This window comes from Lampris incognitus, chromosome 14 (assembly GCF_029633865.1).
Source record: "Lampris incognitus isolate fLamInc1 chromosome 14, fLamInc1.hap2, whole genome shotgun sequence".
NCBI lineage: Eukaryota > Metazoa > Chordata > Actinopteri > Lampriformes > Lampridae > Lampris > Lampris incognitus.
This window is the reverse complement of record NC_079224.1, coordinates 26,009,496-26,026,147: the sequence shown is the minus strand read 5'-3', so window position 1 is coordinate 26,026,147 and position 16,652 is coordinate 26,009,496.

Below are 16,652 nucleotides of genomic sequence, written 5' to 3'. Positions count from 1 at the left end.
GGTTGACTCAGATCCGGTGGAAAACTTTTTTTTATTTATTTATTTTGGAGGGGGCGAAGTCACTTTTCACATTTTGGATGTTCATTTTGGCTTATTGGTTAGGGTTAGATAGAAATTGGATATGGTTAAGATTAGGGAAAGGCTGTAGAGAATGAATGTAAGTCAGTTAGTTCCAGCCACTCCCACCCTGCAAAAAAAAATAAAAACCTCGCTGCCCGATCTGAGTCAACCGTTAATGCGAGTCGCGCATGCGCGAGCGTAGACGGTTTACCCAGCTTTATTATAATGTAAAAATAAAGACAGAGGTTATCATTTTTGGTTCATTCAGTGTTCCTCCGGTACTCCTGTGCTGAGATCAGCAGTGAATGATTTTCTGACTTGCGAAATACGATTGACTTCTCGTTTACTTTCAAGCCTCATACCCAAATACATGTTTCGACACTGTCGCTGCCCGATCCGAGTCAACCATGTGCATGCATGACTCATCGACTCAGACAAAGCAGTGTTGGTCAAGCGAGCTAGAGGGTGAATGAAGAGAGCGAGAACGAACGTTTTTCAGAGGTTCTTCATCACACAGTCATAACTGTGCACACAAAAAAAATAGGCTGATAGGTCTAGAAGAATACGAGTTTGTTTAACTGCACACACACACACACACACACACACACACACACACAACGCAACTGCCTGGCGGAGATGATAGAATTGATACTATAATCTGCACGAAAACTAAAACAGGGCCTACAGCAGGAACGAATGTGGAGTGAAAACCACTACTGCATTGAAGTGATAGGGAAAACACTGAGCATATACATAGTATCATATCGTGTAATATACGCTGTTATATTCATATTGCAGTGTAATGATGACATGCTAAATCAAAATTGAACACTTCGTGTGCCTTTTATCGGCACTGACATGGTGCATTCAAGACAACTTGAACACTTGTGATCAAAGACGTTCAAACGCCAAGCTTACTGTGTTAAAGCCCTCGGGTTATATAACATATGACATTAACTACATACATGTGTAGATACAGCTTGGGCTTGAGTAAGCAGCCAAAGTGCAGTTCGCTAGTTTGAGCTAAAGTGATATCCTTAATGCAATGCAACAGTAGTTCATCAACTCATTAATAGAAAAACATAAGCACAATCAAAGCATAATACCAAAATTGAAAATATTGATGTTTTTCTAATGCACACCTTGTTATACTCTTCCAAAATGTTAGAAACGTTGTAAGTCAAGTGGGGTTTTTTTTTTGCAACGCAAAAGCTCTTGTTAGTTGTGTTTGGTCCTGTAGTGGAAACCAAATTACGGTTAGCCCTAATTTTCTGCCTTTATCCATACTGAAACCAGTTACAGAAAAGAAATTGATCCAAAGTACCTGTCACCTACTGTACAGCATGGCAGAACTAGTTTCGGAAATGGTCATTTCAACACAAAACCGTTAAACAATGACAAATAATAAGCATTTTTAAATATCTATATAGTGTATATTCATCAAGTTGTTCCTTAGTTTATAAACGCTGTCCAGTAAAAATACAGTACCATAAATCTCTCTCTTTAGTAACCAAGACAAGGACATAAAAATATGTAGAAATCTTCACCACACAATAAAGTTAGAATAACATGTTCATTCAGATGCGTTATTAAAGTTGTGCTAAAACATTAAATAGTAAAGCTATAGGTAGGTAGAGTTGGGCCTAGGTGTTTGGTTTATACCGTCTGTACCAAACCACTCCTCTGGGTCTAAAACTAAACAGCATTGGTTACAAAATTCAAGCAATGTTTCCATAGCATATTACTTTGTTGAGATGCATCCATCCAAACAACATCCGTTAACCGCTAACGAGTACTGTAGGACTCAGGAGCTCCTGTTGGCTGACATCCAAGCTCTCGAGTCATGGCTTTTCAAACATTTCATCAACGCAATGATTTGGAAAGACTGAGTCTCAGCATAAATGGAGGTGCCCTAAATCTCAGCATATTTTGCAAGATTATTCCAAAAATAACAATATTATGCTGCCATACATGTCCCGAATAGGCGGATTTCACTAAATCCAGCAGGTGAGTGAAATGATTTTACACGTAGGCTCCGTGAAGAACATTAAAAACAATTGCAATGCAATCAGTGTATTTCCATGGTTATAAATATCAGCAGTTTCAATAAACAGTTCAAGCTGTGCAGCAGTACATCTTAACTATCTAGAAAACAAAGTGCTGTACGTCAAAGGAAAATGCAACTGTTTATGGTGCGTGGTTCCAATGTAATTTTTACCTTAGCAAGAATTCAAACCACACAAATATATTTTATTTAATTTTATTTAGTATAACTCTTTCTGTTGATTATTACTGACCTATTCATTCTATGCTGATTCAACATTGTCATAGACTCCCAGTGGATGTGCATTTAAAACACACTTAAATTCATCCATCCATCCATCCATCCATCCATCCATCCATTATCCAAGCCACTTATCCGAATGTGGGTCACGGGATGCTGGAGCCTATCCCAGCAGTCACTGGGCACCAGGTGGGGAGACACCCTGAACAGGCCACCAGTCCATCAAAGGGCCAATATATTCACACCTAGGGACAATTTAGTATGGCCAATTCACCTGACCTACACGTCTTTGGACTGTGGGAGGAAATTGGAGCAACCGGAGGAACCCCACGCAGACACGAGCAGAACATGCAAACTCCACACAGAGGACGACCCGGGATGACCCCCAAGGTTGGACAACCCCGGGGTTCAAATCCAGGACCTTCTCGCTGTGAGGCGACCACGCTAATCACTGCTTTATTGTACTGCCCACTTAAATTCAAGTCGTGACATTTGATGAAAAACTTTCTTCTGGGAGGTTTGACTTTTTTGAATCAGGTGATCAGGTGGGTCCATGGTGCCATCCAGCATTCAGGTTGGCAACATAGAGCAACATTTTCAAACACCACACAAAAGGTTTGGATTCCCCTTCAGAGCAGGGTCTTCTAAAGTGTTTCCAGCCAGAGACCCAAACTAGGTTCTGATCTAATCTAGGGAGGCCCACATGCCGCCCCTAATCAAAGGGCCAGCATGTGACAAGAGTAAAGTCTTGTTAAAACTTTACTCTTGTCAGATGCCAGCCCTATGTCAGTGCATTTATCCTCTCATCCAAGGCTTGTGAAAACATACAACACTCTTCCCACAGTGACCTAAACAGGTAAGCTTACCTTTACACTTTAAACCCAGTCATATTGCATTGCACTTACAGGACATACTGGACCCGTTTTGGTCATGTGGGAGTGCACCAAAAAAGGCTCAAGACCCATTTTGGGTCCCAATCCATAGTTTAAGAAACACCGACATAGACATTATCATCAGAAAGGCGGGAGGGAGAGAAGATGTGTGTTTTCGTTTGATTTTCATTTGATTTGCCTGGAGTCGAGCATTGTCGTTGTTATTCCTTTTTCTGATTGGCTAGTAGGCTTGCTTCCCAGCGCATTGCCATGGCGTTCTGTCGTCGTGGTAACGAAGAGAGGGCAGGGGGGAACTGGAGGGAGGGGAAGATTCATCTAAACCACTGGAACCAAGAAGGGTGGATGGATGGATGGATGGATGGAAGGACAGAAAAATAAACAGATGGAAAACAAGATATGGTTTAAGTGACAGATGATAGATGAATGCAGGTGCATTAATGAGCAAACTAAAGGACTAGTTGCTTAATCGTGAGCTAGTGGATTATTACATTAATCAGCATCCGGCTGATTAGTAAACCAAAAGGTTCACAGATGGACAAAATAACAAATGAATGAACAAGTGAAGAATGACAAATTAATCACCAAATAAGCAAATTCAAATTCAAATGAAAGAATGACAAACAGGATATGATTTTCATGCCATGTGTTAATCCTTGATGGATTAATATATGAAATAATCTAACAATTAAGTGTAACTATTTGTTGTTGTAGGATCTCAGCAGTCTAACGTTTACCCTGAAAGCCCCTCCATATTGATTTTTTGAGAGTTACAGGTTTGCAAATGACTAGTAATAGTCTACAATATAATCTATATTAAATTTATCCCTGTTGCCTGTTGTCTTTAGTACCAGGGATCAATCTTAAGGTATCATAGAATTTACTCCACCATGTGCAATATAAGGAAATTTGTTTTATTTTGGGGTTTTTTTTAATCATCTTTTTATTTTTTATATTTATTTGCATTGCTACATTGCAACCAAAATACAGATATAATCACCTGAAAATCAGTACAGAACATTCTATACTTTTTGGGTCATTTTCTAGTATTTATTTTGTATTTCCACTGTTAAGGAAATAGAAAATGCAATATGTCATGGTAAACAAGGTCATACTGAAGTTGATCACTGGGCTTTTTTGATGGTTGCCTAAAACTGACTCTTGAAGCACCATAAGGGTAGAGTGAGCAACAGAATGAGAGATAGAGGCAGAAAGAGATAGAAAGAGCAAAAGAGCAAAAAGGAGGGAGAGAGACTAAAAGCTGAGACTTACCTTGTGATCACAAGACAGACTTGATCGTTCCATTTTGCGGCTTCTTGAGGGAGAGGAGGGTGACGAGACGCATCTGTCTGGGACCTCTGACGCTAGGAGTGAACCATACAGACAGACTGAGGTTAACACAGAGGGATAATCGATTTGGGCAGGGACACAGATGAGGGAAACTATTAAAATGGAATTAGACAATCCATCCATTCATTATCCAAGCCGCTTATCCAAATTGGGGTTGCAGGATGCTGGAGCCTATCCCAGCAGTCATTGGGCAGCAGGAGGAGAGACACCTGGACAGGCCATCAGTCCATCACAGGGGCGACACATTCACACCTAGGGACAATTTAGTATGGTCGATTCACCTGACTGACCTACATGTCTTTGGACCATGGGAGGAAACCGGAGAACCTAGAGGAAAGCCACACAGACACGGGCAGAACATGCAAACTCTACACAGACGATGACCTGAGATGACCCCCAAGGTGGGACAATACTGAAGTTCGAACCCCGGACCTTGTTGCTGTTAGGCGACCGCACTAACCACTGTGCCACCGAGCTGCCAAAATTAGACAATATCATGCTTAAAGCTACATTAAGCAATTTCTGACCACTAGGGAGCAGAGGACAGTGCTACAAAGATTACAAAACAGACACATATAAACTGATCCTCACCTCTACCTCACTGTCTCTACACTTGCCATGCAAGTCCGATATTCACTCTTGGTGTTTTAGCCCTGGTTTGGGCTGCCAACATCTGACATGCATACATGGATCTTGGATCTGAATCTCTTCAACTAGCCACTCTCTTTGTTTGACGCTTGGCCAATTTGCGATATGCAGGTAGTGATGGCATTCTGAACTTGTGAGTTGAAAGCAGTTTGCCCATGGTTTTATGGAGGGGGGTTGTCTGGTGAGAGAAGGAGAGACTCAACCAGAGAGGGGGGTACCCTTTGCCAGACCAGCAGAACCAAACAATGGGCCTCGTTCACCAATCGTTCGTACGTACAAATTTGTCGCAGAGACCAGTGTAGAACCTGAGTAACCCCTGAATTTAGACACTGATTAGCTAACACTGGGGGCGGCACGGTGGCGCAGTGGTTAGCACAGTTGCCTCACAGCAAAAAGGTCCTGGGTTCCAGTCCCAGGGTAGTTCAACCTTGGGGGTCATCCTGGGTGTGGAGTTAGCATGTTCTCCCCATGTCTGCTTGGGTTTCCTCATGGTGCTTCGCCCCCCCCAGACCAAAGACATGTAGGTCAGGTGAATTGGCCATCCTAAATTGTCCCTATGTGTGTGTGTGTGTGTGTGTGTGTGTGTGTGTGTGTGTGTGTGTGTGTGTGTGTGTGTGTGTGTGTGTGTGTGTGTGTGTGTGTGTGTGTGTGTGTGTGTGTGTCGGCCCTGTGATGGACTGGCAGCCTGTCCAGGATATTTCCTCGCCTACCGCCCAATAACTGCTGGGATAGGCTCCAGCATCCCCATGACCCTGAGTAGGATAAGCTGTTTGGATAATGGATGGATGGATGGCTAACAGTGATGTCTTTGCAAGCCTGGGTGATTGCTCATTGCAAGAGGTAGACAAGAGATGTTAGGAAAAAGGAATAACAAATAATCATCAGGCTTCAATTCTGACTGTCAGACAATCTGGAGAGCTAAAATAATTCAATGGGTGTGTAAGAACAAATTTATCCATATGTATGGACGATTGATGAATGAGACCAAATGAGCTGAGAGTGGAGGGAAACTGTAGACAGGTGCTGATGGGCAGTACTCGCAATTCTTTCACACTACAGGGAGTAACTTGATTCACTGTTAATATCAAAAATATTGCTTAAGGAAGTGCCCATTAAAATGTTCATTTGTCTTTGTTCACTCATTTTTGGCTTCACTCAGTCAGGAATGCAAAATAGGGAAAGGAGACCATTATTTGCAAACTTACGGATGAATCCCCGACTCTAAATTGACAATGTATAAAAATGGACACTAAAAATCCACTGCTGAATGACTACTGTATGTTGTGACATCAGTAGGTGATTTCATTATAAGCCAATTTGTGTCCTTGATTGAAATTGTGAAAATGTTCACAAAACTGCCATTGCAAAATGGCTGCACAAGTAGCTGAAATGGGTGGGCGTGATTCAGACGTACCATTGTAGCTGATGTTGTCGCTCAGCGCGGGAGACACCAGCACTGTATCATACCTCTCTTTCTCTCTCCCTCTCCTCCATTCCTCCTCCCTCCTTTTCCTCCACTCCTCCTCCCTCTGCCTCCTCCACTCCTCCTCTCTCTGTCTCACCATGCGGATCTCCTGCTCCACCAGTGACTGGCTGCTGAGAGAACGCAGTTTGAAGAAGGGGTTGGATGAGAAGGTGCTCTCTTGGGGTTCAGTGGATACAGGAAGGGAGCTCAAGCAGAACTCAGAGGCACTGCGGATGATCAAGTTGGAGGTTTCCACAATGATGACGTTGGTGGTGGGCAAGGCATCAATGCCCCCTGACCAATCACAGAAGCTGCTGGGGGAGAGGAGGCGGTTCCTCGAGGCAGAGTGGGAGGAATCCGGCTCCAAGATGATGACGTTATTGGCTGTCATCTCATGATAAACAGATCGAGGTAAGGAGGAGGAAGGAGAAGGTGAAGGAGAGATGGACAGGGTGGGGGTGCGGCAAGCTGGGGGCCTCGGAGGTGATCGTCCTGTATGTAAGCTGGAGGGCCTGGAAGGAGAAAGAGGACAAAAATACAAGTTATCAAATCTAAACCCCACCCATCGAAATTATAAAATTGGGTTGAGTTTGCTCTGAGCTCACTGAGACTCTGATTACACACAAGTATTTACACAAGTAACAAGGAAAGTTTTTAGGCCTTTCTTAATTCCTGCATGAAAAGCCTTAAAACTTACCTCTCCAGGGTCTATCTCAATCCTTAAAGTGGTCTCTGGTGGCATTTTGCTATGAATATGAATTGGCAATGGCTGTCTCTATTGCGCCCACACTTCCTTAAACATTATTACTATTGGTGTCTACTATTGAGCCCTTTTCTATTTGCACTTGACGGCATAATTTTCCTGTTTTCTGACTTGTGGAAATGAGCATCTGCTTTGCACTTTATTCTCTTATTTCCTAGCTGCATCTTGATGATATGAAGCATACCTTGACTAAATGGACTAAACATGACATGCACCCTTGGCTATGATATGATATACTGCATAATGATGCCAGCTGGTAATGTTTGAATTTAGCTGATTATTACCGACTCTCTTGTAAGCTGCTTTGTATGAAAGCATTTGCTAAATTAGTAAATGTAAGCAGAAGAGCACCGCCAAGGTGTTTCTTTTTTTCTTTTTCTTTTTTTGGATGTCTTTTCCCCCTTTTTCTCCCCAATTGTACCTGGCCAATTACCCCACTCTTCCAAGCCATCCTGATCGCTGCTCCACCCCCTCTGCCAATCCGGGGAGGGCTGCAGACTACCGCATGCCTCCTCCGACACATGTGGAGTCACTAGCTGCTTCATTTACCTGACAGTGAAGAGTTTTGCCAGGGGGATGTAGCACATGGGAGGATCACGCTATTTCCCCCCAGGTCCCCCACCCCCTGAACAGCCACCCCAACTGACCAGAGGAGGTGTTAGTGCAGCAACCAAGACACATATCCACATCCGGCTTCCCACCCGCCGACACAGCCAATTATGTCTGTAGGGACACCCAACCAAGCTGGAGGTAACACAGGGCTTCAAACCGGCGATCCCCGTGTTGGTAGGCAATGGAATAGACTGCTACGCTACCCGGATGCCCCCACCAAGGTGTTTCTTATTGTTATAACCTCTTCTCACCTGGGTATAGCCAGGCCTTGTGCAACCATGCCCCTCTCTCTGCGGTGCCTTTCCTCTCTCTCTAATGTGAGTCGTATCTCTTTCTCCACAGCAGTCTCTGACTCCTCCAGCGCGCTGCGGAACGAGCATTCGTCCAGGCCAGAGTCCTCTGAACCAGGGGACAAAGTGGAGGATAGGGGAGCTTCCCTGGGGGGCTGCTGAGTAACCTCCCTTTGAGAGGAGAGGAGAGGAGACAGTCAGCCAAACCAAGTCTAGCCAAGCAACACAAACTTACGGTCAACAGGTTATTGTTATTGTAAGTGTTGCATACTTATACTGAATGCATTATCATGTTCACATATTTGCATTCACTGAGAAAATCCTGCAGTGGTTCACACTGTAATAAAGCAAACCCTTATCATTTGAAATGCAGACCAAGCTTACTGGAAATGCTCGTGTTTTGGTTTTTTTTTCCCACGCGGGAAACCTTACTGAGCAAACGAAGTGTCTTATTCTGGGGGCCATTAAAACATATTAGCATTATTACCATGTATGGGCCCACCAGAAACAGGCCATTTTGGTTCCAAGCACAAAGGTTGAGTTGTACAGAAATTATTTGTCTTGCAGGGTTGTAGTACTCGAGTATGGTCTCAGTCTCAAGTCTAGTCTTGAATAGGTATTTTACAGGTCCCGGTCTCGACTCGGACTTCACACCACAATGGCTCGATCTTCACTCAGACTCGTCTCAGACAGTGCAATCTAAAGGTAATTTTACAAGACTGTATAATAATTTAATTTACTTTTTTTTATTTTTTGAAGTGAATATCAAACTTTCCCTGAGGACATCGCTAAACCACAACCTTATTTGTTTCTACTTTTGATATTAATCTATGTCTCTGAAACATTGGAAAATTGATTTGTGAAACATTCCTTCCCTGGCGGGGAAAAAAGAAGACTAAGTAAATATTACAGTGTAGTGAAATTTTGACTTACACTTGATGGTCTACTTGATGGTAGACTACTACAGGATTAAGATCAAGATGTACTTTATTAATCCCCATGGGGAAATTCATCCTCTGCATTTAACCCATCCTCGCTGTGTAGCTAGGAGCAGTGGGCAGCTGCAGTGCCTGGGGACCAACTCCAGTTCTTCTTGCCATGCCTTGGTCAGGGGCACAGACAGGAGTATCAACCCTAACATGCATTACTTTTTGATGGTGGGAGGAAACCGGAGCACCCGGAGGAAACCCACACAGACACAGGGAGCACATGCAAACTCCACAAAGAAAGCACCTGGGACACCCTGGGGTTCAAACTCAGGACCTTTTTGTTGTGAGGCAACAGTGCTAACAACTGAGCCACCGTGCTAAATAATAATAATAATACATTTTATTTCTGGGTGCCTTTCAGAGCACTCAAGGACACCTTACAGAACACAGTAAAAAAAAAAAACAACAACAAACAAGCAGCACTATATCAGACAGCATAAAATCAAAACAAAGCAGGGTAGACAATAAGAAGTTAATACAACAGATAGGTATAAAATCAGCAGCAGCACAAAACTCAATGAAGCGTGGATCAGACTGAATATGCTGGTTTGAGAAGGTATGTTTTGAGATGGGATTTCAAGGTTGAAAGAGAGTCAATGTTGGGAATGTCTTGTGGCAGAGAGCTCCATAGGCGGGGGGCAGAATGACTGAAGGCTCTAGACCCCATGGTAGTCAAGCGGGCCGATGGTGTAGTGAGTTGGAGAGCAGAAGAGGATCTAAGAGTGCGGGAGGGTGTGTTGATATGAAGGAGTTCAGAAAGATATGAAGGAGCTAGGATTATTAAGGGCCTTAAAGGTGAGAAGCAGGATCTTGAGGTCCATCCATCCATTATCTCAACCGCTTATCCTGCTCTAAGGGTCACAAGGATGCTGGAGCCTATTCCAGCAGTCATTGGGCAGCAGGTGGGGAGACACCCTGGACAGGCCACCAGGCCATCACAGGGCTCACACACACACACACACACACACACACACACACACACACACACACACACACACACACACACACACTCACACATACATTCATAACTAGGGACAATTTAGTATGGCCGCCGGAGCCGCCGGAGGAAACCCACGCAGACATGGGGAGAACATGCTAAGTTCACACAAAGAACAACACGGGATGACCCACCAAGGTTGGACTACCCCAGGGCTCGAACCCAGGACCTTCTTGCTGTGAGGCGACCGTGCTAACCACTGTGCCACGGATCTTGAAGTCAATACGGTAAATAATGTAGCTGTTCTGATTTCAGTCTGTACTTAAGTTTTGGCCCCATTGGTCTTGAGTTGGACTCTTGATGGACTTGTTGGTGGTCTTGGACTTGACTCTGACTTGTCCCCCAAAAGACTTTGAGAGACCTTGGGTGGTCTTAACTACAATGCTAGTGTCTTGTTCTTTATCTGTGGGCACAGGGGAGCCTTGCTCCAAACACTGTGCAGCAGTGGAAATAGTTTTATAATGTACCTGTGTTTAAGTCGGGGGCTGCGTGTCGGAGGGTACAGTGAACTGTGGGTTCCCTGGAAGCTCCCCTGACTTCTCACCCCCGGCTGAGGGAGGGGCTGGCCTTTGACTTCCTCTTCCATCTTCCTCCACTGCTGCCGGGCTATCAGGAAGTCCACATGTTCAGTTGAGACGTTCTCGCTGTGGGTTTCTTGGATGCGGAAATCTGCAGGAACCTTCCAGAACAGACCCACTGAGTTTAGAGTTAGGATTGAAATTGAAGAAAACAGTAGCATACCAAATACCAGTAATGATTATTGTTATCATTATTAATTATTATTATTATCCAAACAGTAATTCAAAGCAACCCATCACAGAGAAACAATTTGAATAGAAAAACTAGAAAACATTAATACGTTTATTAATATATCATTATTATTATTATTGACAACAACAACAACAATTAATTTTATCCATCTGGACCATGGAGTCAGGTTACATTATACGAACTGACATCTTTTATCAATTTTGGAGATACTCTCCATATACCGCTGTTTGACTGGGTAGGACTGACGAAGTCATGAACACGTTCCTACTCAAGTAGGGAAAAAGGACTGAAACAATGATAGATAAAGTAAAATTATTTTAACTGCATTCTGAGAAAATGTGCCTGTAAAGCTTTAAATGTCTGGCTTTGACTCTTAATTTATAATCTGGGTTATTATACATAACTACTGAGAGGACATGGAGTGGAGGTGAGCCTTACTTTCTTGTCGTGGTCAGTGGAACTGGCTGAGGAGCTAACAGATGGAGAGATCAGCTTAAGGAGATGTGTCCCCGACCTCTTCTGCTCCGCCTCATCATCCTTGTCTCCCTTCTCCTCCTCCTCCTGCTCGCTCTGCTCCTCTCCTCCAATTTCTGCCTCATCCTCTTTTACCTCTTCTTCCTCCCCCTCTACCTGCCTCTCCTCATCCTCCTTCTTCTCTCTTCCTCTCTGCTCATCTATTTCCCTCAGTTCTACTCTACCCTGCTCCCCCTCTCTCTGCTTCTCCCATCCCTCCTCTTCCACCTCCATTCTCCCTTCATCATAACAGATGCCATCTTGAGTCCCCCCACTTGCGTCTTCCTGGTTGGTGACATCACAGGGCATTGGGGCTATGCATTGGTCCTCCCCTGCGTCACTGTCAGATGACACAATAGCCAACTCTGCCTGAAGGCAGTCACTAAGGTGACCATCGCTTAGGTCATCTCTGTTGCCCTGGTCATGACACCAGCCCTCCTCCAACATGGCCATCACTTGCTGTTCAGCAAGATTTGAATCAGTAACCTGCTGATGTGCTGCCAAGGGGCATTGCAGGCTGTCCAAGGAGAAGAAGAGGTCTGAAAGACTGGTGTCTTCAACTTTTTGTGCTCTCTCCTCTGTTTTTCCTCCTTCTTCATCAGCTCCCTCTGCTTCTGCTCTCTCTATATTTTCTTCCTCCCCTAGCCCTCCTTCTGTTTCCTCATTTGCTCCTTCATTTTCTCCCTCTCCCTCTCTTCCCTTCACCTCTCCCTCTAGCTCAAATAGAAGGGAATCTCTATCACCCTCGTCTCCATCTCTTTTTTCATCCTCTTCTCCCTTTATAGCCTCCTCTCTCTCCATCTCCTCCTCGCTGCCTCCCTCCCTCTCTCCCTCCTGCTGGTATGTGATTGGCTCCCGTGCCTCATGGGCATGGCCTGGGTAGTGGAATTCCTTTGGTTCCAGGCTGCAACAGCCAATCAGGTCGCCCCTTTCCATCTCTGTTAGTGGTGCTGATGAGCTGATTTCCATGGCAACAGTTTCCTCCGGGTGTGTAGAGACAGGCGAGCTGTTGACAGGGTTACTGTTGCTGGGGTTACCGTTGTCGTGACTACCGGTTTCGTGGTTACCGTCTGTTAACTCAGCTGTTGGCCTCCTTAGCCCCGCAGTGGCCCTCTGTGGATGGAAAATACAGGAAAAAGGTCATAAACACATTTTATAACATTGCCCAACTAATCACATTGTACATTCTTAAAAAACACTTTAGGGCCTTGCATTTTCATACGACATAGTGTCATAAAAGTCAGGTGACAGAAATAAGGAGGACATGCAACAAAGAATTAGGCTGTCAGTCCAAGGTGAGTGTATGTAATGTGTAAATTTACATATCTGTTAAAATCTGAACGTCACACACAAAAGCGTTTGTGTTCACACATCATGTTTTGAGTTAACCTACGTTCCATACATTACGTCACATACATATGCACACACACCGCACAGCATCAACACACGCACACATACAAAAGTATGTGCCCACTGATACACATGCATGCATGCATGCAACACACACACACACACACACACACACACACACACACACACACACACACACACACACACACACACACACACACACACACACACACACACACACACACACACACAGAGGCAATGTCCAAACACAACATCCCTAGGCATGTCCAGATACACATACACTCCAGTAAATTCTGTATATTTAATCATTAATCTGTGTAGCCTCCCTAAATCTTTGACAGGCTGAGTGCTATGTGAGAAATCAGTTCTGTTACCATGACAGCACTGCGTTGGCTCTGAGTGGGTTGGCAGATTATACTGGTCTCTGGTCCAGAGCATGTGCTGGTGACAGACTGGGATGTTGCCATGGTAACACTATTAATAGATGCATAGGCAGGCATGCTCAAAACCAACTAAACTGTTCTTAGATCTCTTTATTCAAGTCACATTCTTTCTGAAGTCCTTTCTTCATAAGATAAAAAGAGAAAAACCTCTCGGGACAAAAGGGATTTTTTTTAATTCAAATTCTTCAAAAGCACTGAAAGACATTTGAAGACAAGTTTTGGCACTTAGACTAACCACAGTCCTTTTGAAGTGATCAACTGATGGACAGTTATGACAAAACAAACAAACATACAAAATAATGGAATGACTGCAAACAAACTGATTTGTCTAACTGGTTTGCAAAGACCGAACTAGATCATTTATAGACTGGTTAAACAATGCCACCAACACACACACACACACACACACACACACACACACACACACACACACACACACACACACACACACACACACACACACAAACTTTGGGAATGAGTGTGAATACACACTGTGTGTACCTATACTGTGCCAACACCTTTCCCCAACACACTTTATAGTAAGTAGGAACTGAGTAGAAACTGGGCTTTTATGCAGAGCCTTCATGGTTTCCAAAACAATGGGGTGGACTCAAAATCTGTAGCTAGCTTGTTTCTTGCAGACACCCACATGAAAGAGTGTTGTGATTTTCACTGGCCTTGGTCATTGGATTTTGTTTTGGGGCATATATGTACTTTATGAACATAGCCATCCCAGTTCAATGGAAAGAGGAGGGTTTGATGCACAGAGGTGATGGTCATGGATCAGCTCCCAGCTATAATCTTTTATCACTGCCAGAAATTGAGTCACCGACCTTTGCTTAACCTCTAGTCAGCCATCTGCCCTACTGTCATCCCCTATGGGAACATCTTTAACTCACGTTCAGTTCAAAAACATGTTTCAAAAAATGTTTGAAATGAGAAAGTTGTTTATGATGCACATTATGAAATAACGGAGGATGGGTCCTCTGCCATCCATATATAAATAAATTTGCATTTTGAGTCAGTGTTTTGTGATTGAAATCAATTCCTCTCTTCATTCACTCAAACCCTTTCCCCACCATAGATCAAATTAACTGCTGGAGACCACAAGTTTTAATCAGACCCAACCTCAGCCTCCCTCGCTCTATCAGTGTATTGTGTGTGTGTGTGTGTGTGTGTGTGTGTGTGTGTGTGTGTGTGTGTGTGTGTGCGTGCGTGTGCGTGTGCGTGTGTGTGTGTGCATGTGCGTGCGTGCGTGCGTGTGCGTGTGTGTGATGTGTGGGGGGTTGGTGGTGAAAGGATTAGAGCAGCTTTAGGCATAATGTGCTTTATCAGAGAATATGAGGAGTCAGTAAAGGTATGATGTCGCTTAAGGCAGCATACTGCTACAAAACATTATATTCTATTCTGTTCTACTCAGTTCTGCGCTGTTCTATTCCATTTTGTTCTATTATATCTTGTTATGTTCTACATTGTTTTATTGCATTCTGTTCTATTCTATTTTGTTCTATTATATCTTGTTATGTTCTATTCTATTCTGTTCTAATATATCCTTTTATGTTCTATTGTATTCTGTTATGTTCTATTCTGCTCTATTCTATTCTGTTATTTTATATTCCTGTTCTGTTCTATCCTGTTATGGTCTATTCTATTCTGCTCTATTCTATTCTGTTCTATCCCGTTAAATTCTGTTCTGTTCGATCCTGTTAAGTTCTGTTCTATTCTATTCTGTTATGTTCTATTCTACTCTATGCTGTTACTCTATTCTGTTCTATTCTGTCCTATTCTGTTATGTTCTATTCTATTCTGTTTTGTGCTATTCTGTTCTGTTCTGTCCTGTTCTATTCTATTCTGTTCTGTTATGATCTATTCTGCTCTATTTTATTGTTATGTTCTATTCTGTTTTATTCTATTCTGCTATGTTCTATTCTGCTCTATTCTATTCTGTCATGTTCTATTCTACTCTATTCTGTTCTATTTTTTCTAATTTGTTATGTTCTATTCTGATGTGTTCTATTCTATTATATTCTGTTATGTTCTATTCTATTCTGCTATGTTCTATTCTGCTCTATCATATTCTGTTATGTTCGATTCTGTTCTGTTCCATTTTATTCTATTCTGTTGTATTCTATTGTATTCTATTGTTATGTTCTATTCTGCTTTACTCTGTTCTGTTCTATTCTGTTATGTTCTATTCTGTCCTGACCTGTTCCGTCCTGTTTGAGTGTGTTAAGTGTTATATAGTGTTACATGTTGTTACATATTGTTACATACATACATACACACACACACACATATATATATATATATATATATATATATGTGTGTGTGTGTGTGTATACATATATAGTGGTATATATACACATACACATATATACACGTATATTTAGATAAGTGCATATATATATGTGTGTGTATATATATGTATATATGTATATGTGTGTGTATATATATATGTATATATATATATGTATATACACACACACACACACACACACACACACACACACACACACACACACACACACACACATACATACATATGTGCTTATCTGTCACGATTTTGGTGCTTTGCCCGTTTTGAGATGGAGTCTTTTATATAGATAGATAGATAGATAGATAGATAGATAGATAGATAGATAGATAGATAGATAGATAGATAGATAGATAGATAGATAGATAGATAGATAGATAGATATGGATATATATAGATATAGATATATATATATGTGTGTGTGTGTGTGTTCGTGTATATATATATATAAAAGACTCCACCTCAAAACGGGCAAAGCACCAGAATCGTGACAGACAAGCGCACGTGTGGAAAGAAAAAAGAAAAAAGAAAAGAAAAGAAAAAGCGGTTGAGCACACGCAGCGTCTGCCGCCAATATCATACTAACCTCCACTCGGCTTAACAGTATAATCACGACAGAGTCGTTGTTTACCCTAAACGAGCTTATTTGTTCGATGCTTGTGTGTGTGTGTGTGTGTGTGTGTGTGTGTGTGTGTGTGTGTGTGTGTGTGTGTGTGTGTGTGTGTGTGTGTGTGTGTGTGTGTGTGTGTGTGTGTGTGTGTGTGTGTGTTAACATACCAGCAGCTTCCAACACAGCAGCCAGAACGAGATCATCTCCAAGCGGCCGCGGCGCGTGCATTCCTCCCTGCCTCTCCCCACGGGCAGCGCGAGCAACCAGGCGGCCACCCGCTGG